The sequence below is a fragment of the Euprymna scolopes genome, chromosome 40 (assembly GCF_053919585.1).
Source record: "Euprymna scolopes isolate OS-2025 chromosome 40, ASM5391958v1, whole genome shotgun sequence".
NCBI classification, from domain to species: Eukaryota; Metazoa; Mollusca; class Cephalopoda; order Sepiida; family Sepiolidae; genus Euprymna; species Euprymna scolopes.
Window position 1 is genome coordinate 47,266,871 of NC_136521.1, and position 12,211 is coordinate 47,279,081.

Here is a 12,211-nt window from a genome sequence, read left to right on the forward strand (position 1 = left end):
CGTTTTCCTGCTTTCCGGCTGACTACAATATGGTTGTGTTCAAGTCTAAAGTAAATAAGTTCTTGATGAGCCGTTCCATATAAGTTATCAAATTTACCAAATTTTCATTACTAATGATTACTATATTGTCCAATTTCTACTGTACACTCTTTAACCCTTATCCTTGAGTGGCCTCTGGGCCTTGATAATGTGGTGATGCCTTTGTAAAAAAAAAAAAAAAAAAAAAAAAAGATGGCTAGATGGAGCGACAATTTAATTCCGTAAGAATTTATTTATCACTTACGCCCATGTTTTCTTTACAGAGTTATTTCCCTTTAATTGTTTGTAAATTTTTGGCAAAGAAATCTGTTTAATATTAGATACATTTTAGTGATGGGACGATTCCAATATTTTTCTCGATTCCGATACAATTACCGATTCCGATTCTTTATAAATCTCTAAGTATTTAACCATAGAGTTGTTATTTTTACTCGATTATTGTAAAAAAAAAACAAAAAAAATGTTAAATGTGCGTCTTTTCTCTCAAACGGGAAAAACACACTTGTAGGGAATGATATATGGATTTTAGTTTTATGAGTAGTTTGAAATAAATAAATCTTTATGATTTTATTATTAGTAGTTTGAAATAAATAAATATTTTATGATTTTATTATTAGTAGTTTGAAATAAATAAATATTTATGATTTTATTATTAGTAGTTTGAAATAAATAAATATTTATGATTTTATTATTAGTAGTTTGAAATAAATAAATATTTATGATTTTATTATTAGTAGTTTGAAATAAATAAATATTTATGATTTTATTATTAGTAGTTTGAAATAAATAAATATTTTATGATTTTATTATTAGTAGTTTGAAATAAATAAATATTTTATGATTTTATTATTAGTAGTTTGAAATAAATAAATATTTTATGATTTTATTATTAGTAGTTTGAAATAAATAAATATTTTATGATTTTATTATTAGTAGTTTGAAATAAATAAATATTTATGATTTTATTATTAGTAGTTTGAAATAAATAAATATTTATGATTTTATTATTAGTAGTTTGAAATAAATAAATATTTTATGATTTTATTATTAGTAGTTTGAAATAAATAAATATTTTATGATTTTATTATTAGTAGTTTGAAATAAATAAATATTTTATGATTTTATTATTAGTAGTTTGAAATAAATAAATATTTTATGATTTTATTATTAGTAGTTTGAAATAAATAAATATTTTATGATTTTATTATTAGTAGTTTGAAATAAATAAATATTTATGATTTTATTATTAGTAGTTTGAAATAAATAAATATTTATGATTTTATTATTACTACCAGTGGAAGATTTTGTTTTAAACAAAATCACATAAAAAAGGACACTGAAAAGAAGAATTTTCGGCATTGGAAAAATTTGTACCTTTTTTTCCGATATCGATTCCGATACTCCTAAAAGTTCCGATTTTTTCTGATTCCTGATTCCAATTCCGATTAATCGTCCCAACACTGATACATTTGTTATTTTAAACATGTAGCAAAAACAAACAAGTAGTTAAAATAAATATTTAACACTAGTAAGGTTACCCGCTAGCATCCAGGTATAAAAAAACAAACAAACTGAAGCAGCATTTACCCTAAATAGGTTAGTTTCTAGGGAATATTAAAAACACAAGTGATCCCTAGTCAAGGAAGATGATAAAGTTGTGTTTTGCAGAGAAGTGTCAATGTCTTCCTAGATACAGTGTCTAGTCACCCATCTGATAGTAATAAGGCTCAACATTGCTTAACTTTGATGATCTGATACGAACTGATGTGTCAATATGATTATGGTGTTTCGACCTATCTTATTATCTATATATTAATAGGACAGTGTGTGTGTTATTTTGTGTGTCACGCTTACCTTTTTTTCTTCCGAGTGACTGTTGTTTAATTGTTATGACCTTCCATTTTTTTGTAATAAATAATTTTACCAAGAATTTTTATAAGTTTTGGTGTCAGTTTTGATTATAGCTGAAGAAACTCAAATTATATAGACACATATATTTTTCTTCATAAGTTTTGGTTTCGGTTTCGATTCAAGCTGATGCACACAAGTCATATGGATATATTTTTTTTATTTTTGAAATCGCAACTTTATAATATACTAGCGAGGGGTACCCGGCGTTGCCCGGGTGTTTTTCGGGGTATGTAAAAAAACCCCGAAAATGTGAAAAAAAAAAACCGAAGCCTTCATGACGCACAGTTGGAAAATAGTAAAGTGGTTAACAAAAAACATGTACGCGTTTTTGATTGACGTGACGGCGATAGGTATTCAGCAGTTATTTTGTGTGGGACAGTTTTGAATGAGGTGAATAAATAGGTTTGTTTGTTTTTGAAAATCCACTCCTTGTTTATTAGGAGGAGCGAAATGAAAGCTATAGTCTGATATGATGAAGTCGACATTGAATAAACGTTGACAACTGACTTTCGGCCTGTGATTAGAGTCGAGTTTCACTTTTTTTTATACCGAAAACCGAATGTAACGCGTGCCGATGCGGGAAATGTGGAATAATTAACATTTGAAAGTCAATAAAATTAAATAGACAGGCGAGCTCCGTGGATAACTCTGAGATATTACAATTTATAGATGATATAAAAAGTTTTAAGAAGTTGTGAACCGAGCAAGCGCTTCTTTGAAAGAAGCCTTTCGTGGACATCGAGGAAAAGCGTACATACATACACACATACATTTTCGCTTTTATATATATATAGATAAGAATCGAGAGAAAATTGACTTTATAATCTATTATATAAAAGCGAAAATGTTTGTGTGTGCGCTTTTTTTGTATGTCCGGCAAACGCTTTTTCAAGGGGGAGGGGCGCTCGGAGGGGGGGGGGTCACTAATTCTTACAACTTTTTATATACTCCGTAGATTATAATATCTACAATTTATGAAAGGAAGTCGTCTCTATCTTTTATTTGAGCGACTTTTATTTTATAAAATTCATGCTATCCCGTGGTCCCGCACGTTTGTTTGGTTTTTAGTATAAATAAAGTGAAATTGAGACGAAGTCAGTTCCTTGGCTTTCCCGCTAGGGATGTCCAGAAAGCAATCAGCTTTGATCAATATGGGGAAAACCCGTCATATCAGATAATTGCTATTCATTTGGACACTCCCCTTTTTATGGGGAGCTGGCTTTCCCCCAACATCTTGGGAAAACAAAACCAAAATCTGGCTCACAGCCAAAGTTAAGTGCAGGATTTCATTTCCCTATGGCGTGATGTTTGACCTCATTAAATTTATGCACCTGTGTGAACTCATTCACTTAACTTTTTAATCATCTAATTTCAACCAATATCACTTCCCCTGCCCTTGTAGCGTTGCGGTAAGTTATTAGGCTATCACTTTCTTTTCCGCCTTCGCCTTAAGGCTTTGGGTTCGAGCCTACCTATCTACCAAAACTTTTTTTTTTCCCTACACACAGACACACCGGGCAATGCTGAGCACCCCTGCTAGTCTATAATATAAATCTCAAATGTCCGTTTAAATGTATGTATGTATGTATGTATGCCTAAAACTTTCGACAGACGCAACAGATTTTCACGAGATCAGTATCATTTCGAAACTCGACCCTTCAGATGACAAATATTGAAAAATTGGCGAGAAACATTAATTCATTCACCTTCGACTGGGCACTTTTCTACAGGGAATGTCGGTTTTTCACTGGCATTTTTTTTGCAAGTCATTCAACCCTCGACGTCGCATAAAAGGGGTTTATTTTGATCTCTTGTGACATCACAACCACGGTAGGCACATCGGTAAGATCGTTTGTTTTTTTCACTTCTTTTTCTTCTGGCACGTTACGATTTCAAGTCTGCTTATCTGCTTACTACTCCTATTTTTTTTTTTTTTTTTTTGCACTCACAATTTTCCTTTTTTTTTTTTTTGCACTCACAATTTTCCTTCTTTTTTTTTTTTTGCACTCACAATTTTCCTTTTTTTTTTTTGCACTCACAATTTTCCTTTTTTTTTTTTTTGCACTCACAATTTTCCTTTTTTTATTTTTTTTGCACTCACAATTTTCCTTTTTTTTTTTGCACTCACAATTTTCCTTTTTTTTTTTTTTGCACTCACAATTTTCCTTTTTTTTTTTTGCACTCACAATTTTCCTTTTTTTTTTTTGCACTCACAATTTTCCTTTTTTTTTTTGCACTCACAATTTTCCTTTTTTTTTTTTTTGCACTCACAATTTTCCTTTTTTTTTTTTTTGCACTCACAATTTTCCTTTTTTTTTTTTTGCACTCACAATTTTCCTTTTTTTTTTTTGCACTCACAATTTTCCTTTTTTTTTTTTTTGCACTCACAATTTTCCTTTTTTTTTTTTGCACTCACAATTTTCCTTTTTTTTTTTTGCACTCACAATTTTCCTTTTTTTTTTTGCACTCACAATTTTCCTTTTTTTTTTTTTGCACTCACAATTTTCCTTTTTTTTTTTGCATTCACAATTTTCCTTTTTTTTTTTTTGCACTCACAATTTTCCTTTTTTTTTTTGCACTCACAATTTTCCTTTTTTTTTTGCACTCACAATTTTCCTTCTTTTTTTTTTGCACTCACAATTTTCCTTTTTTTTTTTGCACTCACAATTTTCCTTTTTTTTTTTTTTGCACTCACAATTTTCCTTTTTTTTTTTTTTGCACTCACAATTTTCCTTTTTTTTTTTTTGCACTCACAATTTTCCTTTTTTTTTTTTTGCACTCACAATTTTCCTTTTTTTTTTTTGCACTCACAATTTTCCTTTTTTTTTTGCACTCACAATTTTCCTTTTTTTTTTTGCACTCACAATTTTCCTTCTTTTTTTTTTGCACTCACAATTTTCCTTTTTTTTTTTGCACTCACAATTTTCCTTCTTTTTTTTTTGCACTCACAATTTTCCTTTTTTTTTTTTTGCACTCACAATTTTCCTTTTTTTTTTTTTTGCACTCACAATTTTCCTTTTTTTTTTTTTTGCACTCACAATTTTCCTTTTTTTTTTTTTGCACTCACAATTTTCCTTTTTTTTTTTTGCACTCACAATTTTCCTTTTTTTTTTTGCACTCACAATTTTCCTTCTTTTTTTTTTTGCACTCACAATTTTCCTTTTTTTTCTTTTTGCACTCACAATTTTCCTTTTTTTTTTTTTTTTTTTTTTTTTTACAACCAACACCCTTACACACAACTCTTTTCCACCTTTGCATCACGGGTTCAAGCCTGCCTGCCCACTACAACTTTTTTTTTCTATTGGCATCCTTTGAGATGAGTAATTAGTATTTTTTCTTAGATACTAATTACTCATCTCAAAAGATTCTAATTAAACAAGTGAAGCATTCATAATCCCCTGTGAGTGCACAGTGAACGAGGTATAAAAAATGACTAAGTTCAGCCCCCCCCCCATTTAGCCCCAAAAGGTCCCCAGGGGACGTCAAATCCTGGTGAAAATGAAAAACAGTGCAGTTTTAGGCCTTAACATATCTAACTTTATGTTCTGCACCACGCAAAAAAAAGAAATGACTAATCCATCATTGCCCCTCCCGTCCATTTAACCCCAAAAGTCCCCCAAGGTCTTAACATATTTAAATTTGAGTTCAGCACCATGCAAAACTGCTAAATAGACATACACTCAAAATTTTGGACAAATATGCTGAAATAGTCCTAAAAATGGAGTGTTTTTATTAGCCCTAAAAGAGCCCCTGGGGCACACCCAAGAGTTATTGAAAAGTATAGACAACCAAATTATATAGAAATCAGTTAGTTACAACTTTTTCAAAAAGTTTTATAAAAATCCAAGCTATCAATTTTTTTAATAAGCACAAAGGTGTCAAGCTTAGCCATTTTAACCCGAAAGGCACCCCTAGGGAAGTAACCAGAGTTTTCTCAGAAAATCCGTTCTGTTACTTTTTTTTACACATGTTTAATGTTTGTGCAAAATTTCAAACAAATTCCAAGACGTAGTTATTGAGAAAAGTGTGGACGGATGAAAGGACAAACGGACTAGGATGAATTTACAGGTCCACCCTATTTTTGTCGGGGACCAAAAAAAAAAAAAAAAATATATATATATATATATATATATATATATATATTACCATTCAGTGCAGACCCGACAATTGAAGACCAGATAAGAATGAAAACTTGGATTTATAAGACCAAAAACTCGAACCATGATCGCCTTTCAGGGCCCATGGCGGATTGAATCTCTACACTTCCAGATGAGCACTGTCTGAAGATAGCGGTAATCCTACCCAAAAGCCGGCCAGAGGATGAGTTGGCCAAAACATGGTGAGACAACAACAACAACTATGGAAGGCAGTAATTACTGAGGATACAATTAGTACTCTGTCCAAAGCCTTAGATATATCTAGTACTACTGCCCTAGCCTCTCCTGCTTTATCCAGTGCATGGTATATACATTCATAGATTATAGTTAGGATATCTGCAGTAGAAGAAGGACTCCTCCAGTCTTTAACAAACTATAGATACCCACGAAGGGGTGTCTGCATGTGAAATTTTTGTGGCAGGAGGTGCACAATCCACAACCACACATCTCCTGAGTTGACATTGTTAAATACCAGTGGCAAGTGAAGTGTATGTACAAGACGACTGGAAACAAATGCTGAGATACAGCGCCTAGAATTCCCAAATGGTCACCCATCTGGTATTAACCAGGCTCAATACTGCTTAACTTCGGTGATCTGACAAGAACCGGTGTGTCAACGCGATTAAGCAGTATTGAGCCTGGTTAATACCAAATGGTCACCCATCTGGTATTAACCAGGCTCAATACTGCTTAACTTTGGTGATCTGACAAGAACCGGTGTGTCAACGCGATTAAGCAGTATTGAGCCTGGTTAATACCAAATGGTCACCCATCTGGTATTAACCAGGCTCAATACTGCTTAACTTTGGTGATCTGACAAGAACCAGTGTGTCAACGCGATTATGCCGTATATATCTGCAATAGACCAGGCTTGCCTAAATCCATACTGTTGGTTGGAGAGAAGTTTAGCAGCTGTGAGGTTGTGGACTAGAGTTTGATTAATTATAAACTCAAATATTTTAGAGAAAAGAGGGAGGAGGCTAATGAGGATGATAATTTGATAGGTCAGTTCTTTCACCAAAATTCTTGTAAACTGGTACCACAGAAGCAGTTTTCCAGGAGTAAGGAAAGCAAGATTCATTATGGCATTTGTTCAAAAGTTTGGAGAGAACTGGAGCAACCTCAGCGGAGCATTTTTTTTAAATAGTACAACCTGGACAAGATCAGGTCCACATGCTTTTGGGGTGTCTAGGCTTTTTATGATATCATGTACTTGAGAAGGAGAAATTTACAAAAACATAGTGACCTAATCAATGAAATCAAGAGTTCTGGGTGACACATGTGGCGTGCCTCAACTACAGGATGGAACGATAAAATTGTCGCCCCAGAAAAGACGACATGATTCCATTTCCGTTTGATGAAAACTGATTTTCTTTTTTTGTTGCAAATCATCGACTAGTTGGCCAGTTGTGTACAAATCCCAACAGTGATAGAAGCCTTCTACCATGTCTGAAAGTGACAACAATGATCGGAGATGCGCCACTTTACAACTCATGCTCCCTACCAATCAAAGTTATGACAACGGGACCATTGCCATCACTCTCAAAATGTATCGCTGGATTGCCACAAATAACAGGGACATGCCCAGGGTGATGAAAACAAGTTTCCGGCTACGGTTATGATATTTGGTTTCGCTGCAAGTGAAGGTCACGTTATGTCACCTCACATCTTCAAAGTTGGCTTGGAAGGCAACACCAAAGTGTACCTGCACATGCTGAAGAATGCGGTGATCCCCTGGTGCAATCTATTGGCCGTTGGCAGATCCTGGGTGTGGCAGCAGGACTCCGCACCAGCACACGTCCAAAGATACCCAGCCTTCAGAAGGAGTGCTATGACTTTGTACCAATCTCTCACTAGCCCCCTCCTACCCCAACTTGAACCTGTTGAACTGCTTTGTTTGGTCATACATTATGAACATCACTAACATGATCTCCCATAACACCAAAGCCAGCCTGATTGCCACCATCTGCTGAGAATTCGGCGAGCTCTCGGCGCTTGTGGAAAAGGCATACTCCCAGTTCCTGGCCCGTATCGAGGCTGTGATTGAGGGTGAAGGCGGCTACATTGAATAGATGTCGGCTCTACTACATAATCAAGTTACCTGAATTTATTTTTTTAATAAAAGTTTTAAGATAAAGCTGTAGTGTTGTTTACTTTGAGTATGCTAATTTTTAAAAATTTTTTTTATGTCATGTCATATTTAAATGGTTATGGAAAAATGAAAATAGAAAAGCCAAAATTATTTCTATCAATGTTTCATCTTTATTTCAAACCTTCTTTGTGATCGTAGATTTTAAGAAACAAAATACATAAAATCATTTAGAAGCACGAATTATCTGCCCTTGGTTTTACTAGACTGCAAAAGAAGAATGGAATGCACGACTCTTGTTAACTCTTTAGCCATTTTAACCCGAAAGGCACCCTGGGGGGTGGGGGGCAACTGGAGTTTTCCCAGAAAATCCGTTCTGTTACTTTTTTCTCATATCATGTTTAATGTTTGTGCAAAATTTCAAAAAATTCCAAGGCGTAGTTATTGAGAAAACTGAGGACAGACGAACGGACAAGGGTGAATAATCTATATGGAATAGTTTTCAGCCATTTATTTATTTATTCTTATTTATACCATATTTCTCACATTTGTTTATTAGCAGTTTAATAAAAACTAAATACAATTAAAAAAAAAATTAATTAATTGGTTCGAAAATTAGGGTCCAGTGTTTAGATTTAAGCCTATCAGTTACAAAATCTCTTTCTTCACTATTATACAAAAAGGAACTTTATCTTTGTGTGCGTATGTGTGAGTTCATTCCCTATGGACTCAGAAACGGCTGCGCTGAGTTTTATGAAATTTCACAAAAATGGACTTTACGTATCTGGCAGTGTTCTTAAATAGGTTCTGTATCAGAATGTCTTCGATAAGTATTGAAAGTCGGAAAAATCCAATGAAAAAAAGAAACAGGCGATTTTTGACCAAAATTAACACCTTATGCCGCCTAACATGACAAGTGCATTTGAGAAGTTTCATTATCTCACCAGCAGAAAGGCCCCGGCATATAAAATCAACGATCAGTTCTTTGATATGACAGGGGTGCGTTCAAAATGAATGTTTCTGTTTTAGCACAATTGAACCATGATACTTAACTCTCTCATTTTAAACTTAAATTCAAGCCATTATCCCTGCACAAGCAGGAAATCCAGCCATATAAAATCAACAGTAGGTTCTTTGATGTGACAGGGCCGTGTTTGGAATGAATGTCTTTGTTTAGAGCACAATGGAACCATGACAGTTGACTTCTGCATTTTAAACTTTAATTCTAGCCGTTATATACAGTGCCGGCAAAAAGAAAGTCCGCACTTGTAATTTTTTTAAAAACTGCAAATTTAAGCTAAATTTAATGTAACTGTTTAAACAACCTATACCTCATTTGATTCACCTTTTATTCCTCTGTAATTTCACCTGTTCATATTTGACTTTTAATTGAAATATTATAGTGTTCATGTCAATTTAAAAGAATAACTTCAAATTAAGGAGGCAAAAAGAAAGTCCGCAGCAACAAATTCGCTTAAAACTAGCTTAAATTATCGCCCCTAAATCAGTTAAAAATATCCACCAACAGGTAATATAGCATCTCTAACCATAATTGGTGTTGTTCCAGGTTATATAACATAACATTTAGTCCATATGCCACGACTTTCTCTTAGTGATCGTCAGGAGCTCATTAATCTCCACCTTTCTGGTTTATCGAATTGAGAAATCGGACGCAGATTGAAATGTGATGAGAAAACAGTACGAAAGACTGTGCAAAAGCACCAAAACACCGGCAGTGTTTGTGATGCCCTTAAATCTGGTTGTAGTATAGTTACTTCTAACAGGGAAGACAATGCTATCAAAATCCGTAGCCTAAGAAACAGATTTGAAACGCCTCCCCAAATCCAACAACAGTGCAATCTTGTTAAAAAGTGCTCTCTTTCTTCTGTCAAGAACAGATTAAAGGAATTTAATTTGCGAGGATATGTTGCAACAAGCAAGCCAATGATTTCTGCAAAGAACAGAAAGCGCCGTCTGGATTTCGTCAGATTCAATGAAGATCATGACTTTTCATATTAGTAAAAGTTCTTTTTAGCGATGAAAGCAAGTTCAATAGGCTAGTCAGTGATGGTAGGCAGTACATCCGTCGGAGGAAAGACGAAGAATTTAATCCTAGGTGCTCAGTTTCAATGCTGCAAGGTGGTGGAGATTCAGTTTTGGTGCGGGGCATTATTAGTACCAATGGTCCAGGGCCTATAGTTCGCTTGCAAGGTCGAATTAATTCGACCAAGTACATTAATATGTTGACTGACCATTTTCTACCCTATTTTGGTTGGAATTTGGATGATAATCCCATCTTTATGCAGGATAATGCTCCCATTCACAGAGCTGGCAATGTCCAGAGGTTCCTGGAAGAGCATAATATTCCATGTTTGGATTAGGCTGCAAAATCTCCAGACCTCAATCCTATCGAAAACGTTATGACATTACATCAAGCAACAGCTATGCAATAATAAAATTTCAAATTTGCGAGAACTTGGGACAAAAATTAAAGAAAAGTGGGATGCCCTTTCCCCGGAGTATTGCTGTAGTCTAATTCAAAGAATTCCCAAAAGATTGCAGGCTGTCAAATTACAGAAGAGCTATGCTACTAAATATTAACTAGTTCTATGTGTTCCTGTTGTATTTGTGTTGCATTTAAATAACAATTTTCCATTGTGCGGACTTTCTTTTTGCCTCTTTAATTTAAAGTTATTTTTTTAAATTGACGTGAACACTATAATATTTCCATTAAATGTCAAATATGAACAGGTAAAATTATAGAAGAATAAAAGGCGAATCAAATGACGTATAGTTTGTTTAAACAGTTACATTAAATTTAGCTTAAATTTGCAGTTTTTGAAAAAATTAGAAGTGCGGGCTTTCTTTTTGCCGCCTGTGTAAAAATAATTTTATAAAATCAATATTAGGTTCTCTACAGTGCAATGTAAATTACCACGTATTGTGGACTAAGTTACTGCGAGGAGGAATGTGATTGATCTCCAACTGGAGCAGACAATTGATTTGATTGAAAAATGGCCGATTTCACTGATTTTGAAGGTAATAAAAACATGGGAGTGTGAAACCGTCGTTTGATCCCGGGCAACGTCGGGCCTCCCTGCTATATATATATATATATATATATATATATATATATATATGAAAGAAGTAAATAATCATTCCAGTCAGAGCGTTATGATCGACCTGGGTATGGTAATATGAGATATTGATTAGTTTGGTTGTGATAGAAGGTCCATTTGATTCCATAGTTTTGTACCTAATACCTAATACAGCATCCATGTTGGGTAGGTTGAACAAAGAGGAAGTTTCTAAGGAATTTAAATTAAAAAACGGTCTCCAGTTGCATGCATATCACGGTCAGGGGACATTTTTTTTTTGCAGAAAAGTGTCACCGTCCTCCAATAAACAACGCCCAATATTTCCGAATATGTACGGCACAATCACGTTGACACACCGGTTCTTGCCAGATCACCGAAGTTAAGCAACGTTGAGCCTGGCCAGTACCAGATGGGTGACCATTTGGGAAGGCTAGGTGCTGTATGTACCTTCTGGGAAGGTTGGGCATGGAGTCAGCACACTCACCCTGTAAAAAGAACTCCTCACTACAAAAACATCTACAAAAGTTGTAGATGGCCTATGCCCCTCCCCCAGGGGCTCAAGGGCTATGGGAGGGATATTTCCGAATGGGCACTCATCTTTTTTTTTTTTATAGAAATTGCTCCAGGTAAAACATGAAACGACTTGATGTAAGGAGCTAAAAAAAATTACTTCAAGATCAGAAGTAGCCAATTATAAGTGTTAGATGGATAGATTCTGACCAAGAAAACAGCAATTCTTCCCCCTTTGTCAGAAATATCGCTGCTCATGGAATGTGAGGACTAAAGGACAAAATAAGGAAAGCAAGAATTACAAAGCATGTTTATTTGCTGTCGATGTACGTAGCAGACATATATTGTTTGTTAGTTTTTGACTTTGAAGTAGTAATTTTTTTTTTAGCTCTTTACATTATAACTTG

The 12,211-nt window shown here is 34.2% G+C and overlaps 1 pseudogene; it reads left to right on the forward strand.

Annotated features, from left to right (window-relative positions):
* Positions 1-11,623: 11,623 nt before the first annotated feature.
* On the forward strand, positions 11,624-11,740 carry LOC145265918 (5S ribosomal RNA; annotated as a pseudogene).
* Positions 11,741-12,211: the final 471 nt, after the last annotated feature.